This window comes from Lepidochelys olivacea (assembly GCF_965140295.1).
Source record: "Lepidochelys olivacea isolate rLepOli2 genome assembly, chromosome: 12".
Classification (NCBI taxonomy): domain Eukaryota; kingdom Metazoa; phylum Chordata; order Testudines; family Cheloniidae; genus Lepidochelys; species Lepidochelys olivacea.
In genome coordinates this window covers 1,967,973-1,982,082 of record NC_140422.1, presented here as the reverse complement: position 1 = coordinate 1,982,082, position 14,110 = coordinate 1,967,973, and positions in this window count along the sequence as shown.

Genomic DNA, 14,110 nt, shown 5'->3' with positions numbered 1-14,110 from the left:
TTCTAGGCCCTGTGTGAAGCCCAGCACGGAACATGGACTGTGAGGGCGGGATAGGCCTGACCTGTAGTGTTGGGTGGCACAGCATGGAAAAGTTACATTTTTTGAATGTAAACACCCCCCGTGAGCCCGCATCCCACTCTCTGCCTGTCAGTGACTGTCGGACCGTTCCGTATGTGCCACTCTGCACAGAGGAGTGTGTGTGAAGAGCCTGTGAACACTGTGCGGTGGGTGGCCCATGCTGTCCTGTTGGGAGGCAGGGAGCAGAAGCAAATCACGGGACTGTCATATCCTCCCTCCCCTGCAGCCCTGTGATCAAGCAGAAACACCAGCGCAGCAGGCTTTTTGTGGAGGGGCACAGATCCTGGGCTTTCCTGGGGCAGCTGCTGCAGCCAGCCAAAGCCTCCCTTGAGAAAGGGGGCCAGATGCACCATTAGCTTCTGCAGTGTACCAGCCAGATGGGAGCTGGAAGCTGCACAAGCTGCCTGTCTGAGCTCAGCAGGCTTGTGAAATCTTTGGGGAGATCAGGCCCAAGGACAGGGCTGGGCAGGAGGAGATGGGGTGAGGCAGCAGCTCCCAAGAGTGTTTCCCCACATCCAGCGGGAGCCATGTAACACCCACTGCGTGGGGGGAGGGAGACTTGAGCCCCTCTATTTCAGATTGCTGGCATTTGTACTGCAGCTCAACTTTATCTAGTCTACATTTTGAACCTGTCCCGCTGAACAGACTTTTAATGAAACCTCCTGTTTCCATAACGGTTTTCAGTTCCAATGACCAGTTATTCTGAAGCAGATGTTCCCCCAAAGTGTTTGCAGCTCTGACATGGCTGGGCAAAGACCTGAAAGGGGAACTGACTGCAGCGACCATCATGCCTGAGCTGTGGGAAATGCAGCAAGGACCCAGAGCATCAATAGCAAGGAGCCAAGTGGAATTTGAAACCGCGTTTTCATGCAGTGCAAGGTTTGCTTTAGGCCATTTGGCCTTAAGTTGATGCCAGGTCGTTAAAAAGAGGCCTCAGATGATTATTTTTTAAACAGGAAACAGAGATTTTCTCCTTCAATGAACCCCACAAAAACTGGAGGAAATTTGCATAAGCTTAAAACCGAAACAGTCACTAGCTGGCAGATTGGGTACAGAAATCTTCATCCAAAAGGTGACTGGGCAAGCTGAACAGATGGACAGTTTTACTGCAGTGCTGCTGCCAGACTGACGGTGGATTGCTAAAGGGCGCTGGTTTATGCACAGGAAACAAGAAGCTGCCCTTTGGTAATGGGATGCAAAAACCTTTGCTCTCTCCTATGTCTGTAAGTAGCAGACAGATGCTGCTGGGTCAGTGCTCACTCGGTGGGAGCCAGGCAGTAGCATGCCAATCTTCCCGCCAACATAGCCGGTGATACATGTGGCATCTCAGAGGCATCCATTACTCACCGCTCTTGCCAGAAGCGGCCAGACCTTATCAACTGCCCAAGAGGGACTTGTGAAGTATCCTTGTCCTGCTGCTCAGTACCGAGCTAATGAAGACATGTAAATAAAGAAGAGATGGGATTCTCTGACTGAGATTTCCCCTTTCAAGCTCCTGCAGCTCCCCATGTGAGTCACTACTGAAATTTTTTTGAGCCTCTCTAACTTCCCCAGAGCCCTAAATAATGGGGGGGGGGCTCCTTTTACTTGTTCCCCCTATCTATAGGGCAACACCATTATAATCTATAGGGCAACACCACTGCTCTACTTTGCCAGTGCCCTGTGATAGGAATGTACAGTGGTACCCTTGGGTTAATCACAGGCGATGGAACTGGAGGCCAGCACTCCCTCCAGTGTAAGATTTCTCTGTCCCCTAAAGCAGTTTTGCATTTGGGGCAGCAAGCCCCATTCATGAATGGGAAAGGCTCTATTACCAGTACACAGTGAAGCTGCTCCCCTTTCATCCTTTGCCCTTCAGACTTCACATTTCTGTCACACCACCTGGTCTCCCTTGGGTGGCACAAAGGGAGGAATTCAGATCCCCCCCAATTCCTGCAACTTCCTTTGGACCCCTGGAAAATGTTCTGTTAAACCAAGTCACTTCTCTCTGAATACTGCATTCCCACCCCTGCTCCCAGCAACCCCTGAGATTGCTGAAACTGGGAGAAATCCAAGAAAAAATACTTTGTGCCTATCTCCTTCATTACTTGCCTTGTATAACTCCACTCTGCAATACCAACTTCAGGTCTTAACCACTTGTGCAGCAGCGCACAGATGACATTTGCCTAGGGGGAAGAAAGAGGCCCAAGTTAGTTCTGTATTGTAGTGTGATAGGGAGGAATGCAATGCGTGTACTGGTACTGTACACTCTGGAAGCGTTTAGGTCTTATTGCTAGAGGAACTTCACTGCTTTCACAAAGATCTGTGGCAGAATTTCACTGGGTTATTTTAGAGCTGTATGTAGGGGTTAAGACCACATCAAAAGCTCTTTCGGGGCAGGGACTCTTTTTTTTTCTGTTTGTGCAGGGTCTGGACCATACTGGGGCTCCTAGGTGCTATGATAATCTGAATCATTAAACAGACCCTCTTATCCTTCAGTAATATGTACATTTGCATATGAAAGAGTAATTTAAAACTCTTATAGAAGGTCAAAAAACAATGTTTCTATTTTGTACTAAAAAGAACACTTAGTATGTTCTGACAAGTGAACCCATTTGTAGTGAAAAAGGTCAACCTGTGAAAAACAGAATGCATAGCACAGGAATAAAAAGCATACGTCCCATGTCATCATGAGCTATTGTGCTATAATTGCATATTGTGATTCATTTGATTCCTTATTTTGTTTTAAGATTTGCTTTAGAAGCAAAATCCAACACTCTAATTTGAAGATGGCACAAACTACAAAAACAACCCAAGAGGGACAGAAGTGGTGTTACTGGGGATCATAGTGCCACTCACTGAAATTTGGCCTGTCTGCCATCATTCCTCCACCCACTGCCCATCATGACCGAGGGGTGGATGGGCCAAACTTGAGCAGCAGAGATCCTGTGCACCAGGTCACAATGCCAAGACCAGGGAACAGAGCCCAGCAGCTGCCACTGTAGGGTGGGCTCGTTCTGCAATCTCCCCACCCCACAGGGAGCAAGATCTGACCCCACATCCAACCCAGGGCCTCCCACAATAAAAAGATTAAACGAAACATTGTTTTAAAAGTCACTGGGCTCTATGAATATTCAAGATAATCTCACTATCTAAATGGATTTTAGAGCATTTTGAAAATTAAAAAACTCAGTGGGGGTGAGGGGCTGTCTATCAGGAAATCCTTGACCGAATGCCTCCAAATTTACACCACTAATTCTACCTCTGGCAACCGCCGTTAAAATTATACCAGGATTTCCTGTTCAACAGAAGTGAAAAGAGTCTACAAAAAATCTATTTTAGGTTAGAGTATCACCATAAAATATTTTCTGTAGGTTTCTGCACTGCTTGGTTTTTCTGTAAGTTTGTTGAAGGGGAAGTTTAATTTGAGATTAGCAGACTGGTTTTAAAAGGGCTACATGGCTCAAACTTGTCTAATGTCTAGTACTTCCTTTGGACCCCTTTCTCAGATAAACTGCTGCACTTTGAGAGGAAATGAATTGTAGTGCTCACTTTCATTTGTCTAGCTTGGATGAATGATTGTAGAAAGTGTTTATTTTTCAAGACAAACCTAAATTACTGTTTTGACTGATACCTGTATCCTGGCACCTCTTTAGTTAATGACAGCCTTGCCCCAGACCTTAGAATAGGGAGTTTCCTGATTCTCATTAGTGTCAGCATGATCAAAAGAGTTAGAGCGTCGCAGCTACTTACTTGTCTTTGACCACATATGATCCTACTGTTCAGCAAATGGAAGGGGAGTATGCATCATGATCATATTAGTGCAGTGCCTCTGCTTATGAGAGTCTGGCCTGGTCCGCCCTAGAAAATTACGTCTCCACTCTAGCGTTTTAAGTGTAGACAAGGCCTCTTTCATTTCCCCTTTATTGAATTAAGGCTGTTTTCCTCAACAATACTTTCAAGTAGAATTGGAGTATGCATGTGTATTATAGAGCACTTTGAAATGATGGCTCTTAAATAGTGCTCTGAGAGCACAACTTTCAGAAGGAGCCCCTGTGGAGTGCAACTAATGTGCACAAGACAGTCTCTGAAACCTGCCCAGGAGAGGACTCCAAATGACACTACATGGGTTCAGAGTAGCAGCTGTGACAGTCTGTATCCGCAAAAAGAAAAGGAGTACTTGTGGCACCTTAGAGACTAACACATTTATTTGAGCATGAGCTTTCGTGAGCTTTTTTGCATCCGATGAAGTGAGCTGTAGCTCACAAAAGCTCATGCTCAAATAAATGTGTTAGTCTCTAAGGTGCCACAAGTACTCCTTTTCTTTTTACATGGGTTCAGTGGCCACAGCATGTCGCCTTGAGCAACCCAGTTACTCATACCTGAATAAGGGTATGTCTACACTACGAAATTACTCCGATTTTACAGAAGTCGATTTTTGGGAACAGATTGCATAAAGTCGATTCCACACTAAGCACATTAATTCGGTGGTGTGCGTCTACAGTACCGTGGCAAGAGTCGACATTCCGAGTGGTGCATCGTGGGTAGCTATCCCACAGTTCCCGCAGTCCCTGCTGCCCATTGGAATTCTGGGCTCAGCTCCCAGTGCCTGGTGGGGCCAAAAATTTGTCATGGGTGGTTATGGGTAAAAGTCATCAGTCAACCCTCCCTCCGTGAAAGCAACAGCAGACAATCGTTTCGCACCCTTTTCCCTGGACTGCCCGCGCAGACGCCATAGCACGGCAAGGATGGAGCCCGCTCAGCTCACCGCAGCAGTTATGACCATTGTAAACACCTTGCACATTATGGTGCAGTTTATGCAGAACCAGAACCTGAAAAACAAGGCGAGGAGGCGACGGCAGCGCGGTGACAAGAGTGACGAGGACATGGACACAGATTTCTCTAAAACCACGGTCCCCGGCAATTTGGAGATCATGGTGTTAATGGGGCAGGCTCATGCCGTGGAATGCCGATTTTGGGCCAGGGAAACAAGCACAGATTGGTGGGGCCACATAGTGTTGCAGGTTTGGGATGATTCCCAGTGGCTCCGAAACTTTCGCATGTGTAAGGGCACTTTCATGGAACTTTGTGACTTGCTTTCCCCTGCCCTGAAGCACAATAATACCAAGACCAGAGCAGCCCTCACAGTTGAGAAGCGAGTGGCAATAGCCCTGTGGAAGCCAGACACCTACTGGTCAGGCGGTAATCAATTTGGAGTGGGCAAATCTACTGTGGGGGTTGCTGTGATGCAAGTAGCCAACGCAATCATTGAGCTGCTACTATCAAAGGTAGTGACTCTGGGAATAGTGCAGGTCATAGTGGATGGCTTTGCTGCAGTGGGATTCCCTAACTGTGGTGGGGTGATAGACGGAACGCATATCCCTATCTTGGGACCGGACCACCAGGGCAGCCAGTACATAAACTGCAAGGGGTACTTCTCAATGGTGCTGTAAGCACTGGTGGATCACAACGGACGTTTCATCAACATCGACGTGGAATGGCTGGGAAAGGTTCATGACGCTCGCGTCTTCAGGAACTCTGGTCCATTTAAACAGCTGCAGGGAGGGATTTACTTCCCAGACCAGAAAATAACTGTTGGGGATGTGTCCTACCATGGAGGACGGAATAAGGCTGCTCTCCCCAGAAACCTTCTGCAAAGGCTTTTAGAGTACCTCCAGGAGAGCTTCATGGAGATGTCCCTGGAGGATTTCCGCTCCATCCCCAGACACATTAACAGACTTTTCCAGTAGCTGTACTGGCCACGAATGCATCCCAAGTCCTCAGGGCAAATTAATCATTAAAAAATGCTTGTTTTAAAACCTGTATTATATTTAAAAAGGTACACTCACCAGAGGTCCCTTCTCCAGCTTGGTTGGGTTGGTAGGGTATTTCAGTCAGGGTGATAAAAAGATCCTGGTTGTCGGGAAGGGCGGTGTGCTGTGTGCACTCCTCAAACTCATCCTCCTCCTCTTCTTTCCTGTTTGCAAAATCCTCAGGCATGGTGGAGAATACCCTATCATCAGAGTCCACGGACGGGGGGGGGGGGGCGTTGTGGTGGTGGCCCCCCTAGAATTGCATGCAGCTCAGCGTAGAAGCAGCATGTCTGGGGCTCTGTCCCGGAGCGTCCGTTTGATTCTTTGGTTTTCTGGTACGCTTGTCTGAGCTCCTTAAGTTTCACGCGGCACTGTGTTGCGTCCCTGCTGTAGCCTCTGTCCCTCACGGCCTCAGAGATTTTTTTAAATGTTTTGGCATTTTGTCTTTTGGAACGTGGTTCTGATAGCACGGATTCCTCTCCCCATACAGCGATCAGATCCAGTACCTCCCGTTCGGTCCATGCTGGAGCTCTTTGTCGATTCTGGGACTGCACGGTCACCTGTGCTGATGAGCTCGCCTGGCCAAACAGGAAATGAGATTCAAAAGTTCCCCGGGGCTTTTCCTGTGCACCTGGCCAGTGCATCTGAGTTCAGAATGCTGTCCAGAGCGGTCACAATGGTGCACTGTGGGGTAGCTCCCGGAAGCCAATACCGTCGAATTGCGTCCACACTAACCCTAATACGAAACGGTGATGTCGATTTCAGCGCTAATCCCCTCATCGGGGAGGAGTACAGAAATCGATTTTAAGAGCCCTTTATGATGACAAAAATGGCTTCATTGTGTGGACAGGTGCAGAGTTACTTTGATTTAATGCTGCTAAATTCGACATAAACTCATCGTGTACCCCAGGCCTAACTGCAGGCAACTTGACTTGCAACAGAGGGGTCCAGCTCTGCTACAGATGCACATGCATCTTCCTTTTGGCTTGAGCCATACTAGAGATCCAAATTTAACCCTTTTCAAACACTGCTTCCCCAAAGGGCAGTAGCGCTGGTGATAGCAGTTTGGGGAGAATCAGAGCATAGGATGAGCCCCAGATGTGAATCCCCCCAGCCCCCAAAAAGCTATAAAGAACCGTAAAATGTAGATGTCAAGTGATTTTTTTTATGGGGGGGGGGGGAGAGAAGGCAGCTGTAGGAGGCACAGCAATTCTCAAGACGAGTGTGCATGTGGATTTTACAGCACTTAAAATTGGCTGTTAAGCAGTAAACTAGTCTACTACCCCTCTATAATCACTCATTTGTTTCTCATTGGGCTTTCTATAGGGAGACATGCAGTAGTCTCATGTTAGAACAAGCATAACCCACCATTTGGTTTGACCTATTCTTTAAGGGGCAGTGTGGCTAAGCAGATGAGACTTCCAGCAGACACTGTTCCAAGCTTTGTCTGCCAAAAGTGATTTTGTGCAATCTCTCAGCTCCCCCGTTACTTCCAGCTGTAAAGCCAGACATGAGGAGAGGAAACGAATGATACCTGAGGCTTTGCTCAATTTAAAAACAAGACTGTGAAGTACACAGAATTACTACTAGAGTGGAACAGGCAAGATTTGAGCGAAAGGTATCTTGGCTCCTGACCCAGTGCATCCTTTAAGTCAAGAGGTAATTTAATAGGTCCCTCTCCACCAGCCTCCCTCTTGGCCGCTTTCTGTGCCTCTCCACCAGCCACCTGGCTGGCCAATCGCCAAGATGTCTTCAGGGCCCCCCCCTTAACACAGCTCTCAGTGATTTCAGCTGTTTGTGCATCAGCAGTGAGGCTCCTGCACTCTGGGCAGTCTATTGCAATAGAGGTGCTATCCTAAAGTAGGTCTAATACTTAGACCTAGGTACCAGTGATTTCAGCTCTGCAGCAGGTAACAAGACTCTCCATTGAATCTAAATTAGCTCTTTTATTATGCCATAGAGAGAGAAAGGGTGAAATGGTGTCTAGGGCCCTTAAACAGAGGTCCACACCACCAGGTACAAGTATCTATCCCCACCCTCTCTCAACTTATTGGGCTTTGGAACCCATGTCCCCACCTAGGAGTACTGTTCAGCTGAGGGCGAGTCCCTCATCAGGTTATACCAGGTACAGTTCTGCTGCCCTCAGCTCACTCAAGGACAACCAGCCACCGATAGCTCAGTGGTTTGAGCATTGGCCTGCTAAACCCAGGGTTGTGAGTTCAATCCTTGAGGGGGCCATTTAGGGATCTGGGGCAAAAATTGGGGATTGGCCCTGCAGGGGGTTGGACTAGATGACCTCCTGAGGTCCCTTCCAACCCTGATATTCTATGATTCTCACCCTTTATTACTCCTGCCCCAACAACAAGGAGACTGGAGACCCAACACCAGCCACAAGTGATCATTTGGGCAAGCAATCCCATCCTGCTGAGCAAATAGCTGGGTGGGTGTGTCCATGAAAACAAGATCAGCTCCTGAAGTCTTTTTCCACAGCTCATCACTAGATGTCAAGGGAGAGCTCATTCAGACTCTGCTTACACAGATATACATCTAAATCATTGTAATTTATTTATGCAAGGTTTGGGTGTTTTTTTTTTTTTGCAGACTCAATAATAAAAATCATACACAGTTATCTCTATTCTTTACTAGACCTAACAGAATAGAAACACAAATAAGCTGCTTCACACATTCTTGTCTTTTTTATTATTGTTTCTTTTGCTTTTTTGGTAAAAGTGGTTGTCTGTATAACAATTCTGAAGTAAATTTAAAAATGCTTTGACATAATAGAAAATCCAAATAATATGGATGGGAACCTGGGAGGCAGTGACCATGAGATGGTCAAGTTCAGGATCCTGACACAAGGAAGAAAGGAAAGCAGCAGAATACGGACCCTGGACTTCAGAAAAGCAGACTTTGACTCCCTCAGGGAACTGATGGGCAAGATCCCCTGGGAGAATAACATGAGGGGGAAAGGAGTCCAGGAGAGCTGGCTGTATTTTAAAGAATCCTTATTGAGGTTACAGGGACAAACCATCCCGATGTGTAGAAAGAATAGTAAATATGGCAGGCGACCAGCTTGGCTTCACAGTGAAATCCTTGCTGATCTTAAACACAAAAAAGAAGCTTACAAAAACTGGAAGATTGGACAAATGACCAGGGAGGAGTATAAAAATATTGCTCGGGCATGCAGGAGTGAAATCAGGAAGGCCAAATCACACCTGGAGTTGAGGCTAGCAAGAGATGTTAAGAGTAACAAGAAGGGTTTCTTCAGGTATGTTAGCAACAAGAAGAAAGTCAAGGAAAGTGCGGGCCCCTTACTGAATGAGGGAGGCAACCTACTGACAGAGGATGTGGAAAACGCTAATGTACTCAATGCTTTTTCTGCCTCTGTGTTCACAAACAAGGTCAGCTCCCAGACTACTGCACTGGGCAGCACAGCATGGGGAGGAGGTGACCAGCCCTCTGTGAAGAAAGAAGTGGTTAGGGACTATTTAGAAAAGCTGGACGTGCACAAGTCCATGGGGCCGGACGAGTTGCATCCGAGAGTGCAAAAGGAGTTGGCGGATGTGATTGCAGAGCCATTGGCCATTATCTTTGAAAACTCATGGCGAGCGAGGGAAGTCCCGGACGACTGGAAAAAGGCTAATGTAGTGCCCATCTTTAAAAAAGGGAAGGAGGAGGATCCGGGGAACTACAGGCCAGTCAGCCTCACCTCAGTCCCTGGAAAAATCATGGAGCAGGTCCTCAAGGAATCAATTCTGAAGCACTTAGAGGAGAGGAAAGTGATCAGGAACAGTCAGCATGGATTCACCAAGGGAAGTCACGCCTGACTAATCTAATTGCCTTCTATGATGAGATAACTGGTTCTGTGGATGAGGGGAAAGCGGTGGACGTGTTGTTCCTTGACTTTAGCAAAGATTTTGACACGGTCTCCCACAGTATTCTTGCCAGCAAGTTCAAGAAGTATGGGCTGGATGAATGGACTATAAGGTGGATAGAAAGTTGGCTAGATTGTCGGGCTCAACGGATAGTGATCAATGGCTCCATATCTAGTTGGCAGCCGCTCTCAAGTGGAGTGCCCCAAGGGTCGGTCCTGGGGCCGGTTTTGTTCAATATCTTCATCAATGATCTGGAGGACGGTGTGGATTGCACCCTCAGCAAGTTTGCAATGACACTAAACTGGGAGGAGAGGTAGATACGCTGGAGGGTAGGGATAGATAGAGGGACCTAGACAAATTGGAGGACTGGGCCAAAACAAATCTGATGAGGTTCAACAAGGACAAGTGCAGGGTCCTGCACTTAGGACGGAAGAATCCAATGCACCACTCCAGACTAGGGACCGAATGGCTCGGCAGCAGTTCTGCAGAAAAGGACCTAAGGGTTACAGTGGACCAGAAGCTGGATATGAGTCACCAGTGTGCCCTTGTTGCCAAGAAGGCCAATGGCATTTTGGGATGTATAAGTAGGGGCATTGCCAGCAGATCGAGGGACGTAATCGTTCCCCTCTATTCGACATTGGTGAGGCCTCATCTGGAGTACTGTGTCCAGTTTTGGGCCCCACACTACAAGAAGGATGTGGAAAAATTCGAAAGAGTCCAGCGGAGGGCAACAAAAATGATGAGGGGACTGGAACACACGACTTATGAGGAGAGGCTGAGGGAACTGGTGATGTTTAGTCTATGGAAGAGAAGAATGAGGGGGGATTTGATAGCTGCTTTCAACTACCTGAAAGGGGATTCCAAAGAGGATGTCTCTAGACTGTTCTCAGTGGTAGCAGATGACAGAACAAGGAGTAATGGTCTCAAGTTGCAGTGGGGGAGGTTTAGGTTGGATATTAGGAAAAACTTTTACACTAGGAGGGTGGTGAAACACTGGAATGCGTTACCTACGGAGGTGGTGGAATCTCCTTCCTTAGAAGTTTTTAAGGTCAGACTTGACAAAGCCCTGGCTGGGATGATTTAATTGGGGATTGGTCCTGCTTTGAGCAGGGGGTTGGACTAGATGACCTCCTGAGGTCCCTTCCAACCCTGATCTTCTATGATAATGAAAAACAAAACATATCTGGGTGGCTTGGGTCTGGGGAGGGGAGGCACAGCTGCAGCTGGGCCAGGACTCCTCCAGGCAGGTGGTGGTGGTGGTGGGGCACGCAGGACTCGGGGCTTCAGCCAGCCCGGGGCTCCTCCAGCCACGGGGGGGCCACACCTGGGGCTTCTCCAGGCAGGGGGCTTGTGGCTCTAGTTGCAGGGGGTCAAGCATGGGCAGAAGGGTTGGAGTCAGGGGCTAGCTTCCCATGCACTTGCCGCCCACCTCCTCATCCGCCGCCTACCCTCCTGTGTCCCTCCTCGCTCCCCTGCCACAGACAACTCCCTGCCCGCTCTGAGAACTCCCGCTGGCTGGTGGCTCACTGCCCACCTACTCAATCCCCTGCTCGCAGCCAAACTCCCCTGCCCACCTCATCACCCTGCTGTTGGCTCGCTGCTCACCTTCTTATTCCTCCGCCAGGGCCCACTCCTCCCCGCCCCCCTGTTGCTCGCCTCCTCACCCGCACTGTGCACTCGCCACTCACCTCCTCTGCTCGCAGCCAGACCCTCCCCCCACCCTGCTGCTTGTTCGCTGCTCGCCTCCTTACTCCACAGCCAGGGCCCCCCACCACTCGCCTCTTCACCTGCCATTTTCTTCCTCACCCCCCACCCGCTGCTCGTCTCAAGGCTGATTCCCCACTCTGGCACTTCGAGTGCAGAAGGTGGGGGCCCACAAGGATTCTAAATATTAATACTGGCTACTCCAGGCGTGTATTAAACTCCCAAGGTTACAGCTTCTCTTTGACCTTGGATGGGTAGCTGCTGCCACCACCCAAGTGCAGTGGCGGATTAATTATTTTGCCGCCCCTAGGCCCCGAAATAATTGCCACCCCCCTCCCCCCAGCAGCTCCCGGCCCCCCGGCCGCAGCTCACCTCGGCTCCAACTCTGACTCCTCCCCTGAGTGCACCGCCAGGTCCTGCTTCTCCCCGCTCCCTGCCAGGGCTTGTGCACGAAACAGCTTCGCGAAGGAAGGGGAAAGGGGGGAACGCAGCACACTCAGGAGAGGAGGTGGGGCCGGGGCGCAGATTTGGGGAAGGGGACCAATAGGGGTAGGGAGGGGGCGGGGAAGGAGTGGAGTTGGGGTGGGGCTGGGGCTGGAGGGCGCGAACTGGTGCCAGGGGAAGCAGCCTCTGGCTGCTATTATAAATTTGCCGCCCCTGCAAATTTGTCGGCCTAGGCGTTAATACGCCGCTGCCCAAGTGTAAAAAAAAAACCCTACCAAAAATAAAACCCTTAGATCCAGGAAGGCACACTTGGGAATTCCTTCCTGTGGGGAACCCTCAAGCCCTTTCACCCCCCCCACCGCGGTCCAGGGAAGAACTGAGAAAGAAACAAAGGAAATTTGCTGTTGCCCCCAGCTAATTAAACAATATATGCACAAACCTCATTGGACACCAAAAATCCAATCCTGTTCTTAAAAAAGGTAAATTTTATTAAAAACAAAAAGAAATAAAATATAACTAGAACTTAGACTTTTTGCTCAATCTTTAAAAAAAAAAGAATTACAAAAAGTAAACATCAAGATTGCTCTCTTGAGGTTCAGCTTAAAGGTTACAAGCAAAATAAAAGGATCTGGGGTTAGCACAGAGGAGTCCACAAGCCAATAAGAAATAAAAGAAATAGCCCTAATCGCATCTTCCTAGACATTCCCTGATTTACTTACATATCTGGGGTTTCAAATTAGTAGGTTTGAGGTATGAATTGATGCTTTTTCATACCTGGTTTAAAAGCTGCTTACAGCATTACTCCTGCCCTGTTCCCCTCTACCCCGGAGAACAACAACAGATACAAAGGGGAAGTTTTTTCCCCCCATTTTAAAAAGTTCTAGCCTTCCTATTGGCTCTTTTGGTCAGATGCCTATTCCCTTTCCTTTACCTGGGGGGACTTTTTTAACCCTTTACAGGTAAAGCAAGCAGAGAACAGCCACCAAGAAGGACTTTATAGCTAACTGTCTGGGTGTCCATAAAACGGAGCACTCCCCCCCCCGTCATTTATCACCCCCCTGTTCACCTCCTCACACACCTCTGCTTGCCTCCTCACTCCCCCACTCACAGCCAGTCCCCCCCGCCCGCCTCCTCACCCTGCTGCTGGCTCATTGCTCGCTTCCTTACTCCTCCGCCAGGCACCCCCACCCTCTGCTCACCTCTCGCCCCCCCACCCCCAAGCCCGCTGCTTGCCTCCTCACCTTTCTCCTTAAGCATTATGTCCCCCACAGGTGTTTCCAGAAAGGCAATGCATGCAGGAGCAACAGGGAAGAAGGGGTGGGGCTGATGCTCCCCCTCCCCCCACTGTGCAGGAAATTGCCATGGCTGCAGGGAAACCACCTAGAACGGTGCCTTGGAGTACTTTCCATTGCTAACTTGTTTGCTAAAGCATGTTATAATTTCAACTCTAGAGAAGTTTTAAGTTGCTGTCAAAGGCAAAATCCTACCCTAGGCTTAACTATGTGTACACATGGCCTGGTGGACTGATCAAGGGGTTTAGAAATCATAGAATCATAGAATATCAGGGTTGGAAGGGACCTCAGAAGGTCATCTAGTCCAACCCCCTGCTCAAAGAATTCTGAGTTCTATCTACTCCCCGCTCTACTGCTAATTTGAAGAATGTCTTTAGGCAAATCCTACACAGCTAAGTTTTCAAAAAGCAACCTCTGCCTTTGGGCAGCTTGATGACACCGTACGCCTGAGGTGGCAAGTACCCAGTTACAGTTGACTTCAAAAACAGCTGCCAGTGCTCAGCCACTCTGAAAAGCAGACCTAAGTATCCTTCAATTAGGCACCCCAAATTAGCATTTTAGTCATAACCCCTCCATCTCTGCTTCTCCATCTGTGAAATGTAGACATGTACCTCCCTGAAGGAAGTGGTAAGAAGATTAGTTAATATCAATACAGCATTTTGAACACACCATGCCAAGCAGCACGATTATTAGTACAGGGCTGAGGCACTAGATTTTAACTTCCTGGAGATATGGACCCAAATCTGGACTAAAATTGTAGGTGAAATAAATCTGATTTCTTTTCATCATCCCTAGGGAGTGCTTGCATGCTTCAACATGACTGGCATGGAAAGACCCAGGACTGGAATAGCAAAGGGTTGCAGGTTAGGACTGAGAGGCATTGGCACATGTGTGGGAAGACCAGAAGTGGTATAGAAAGTGGGCT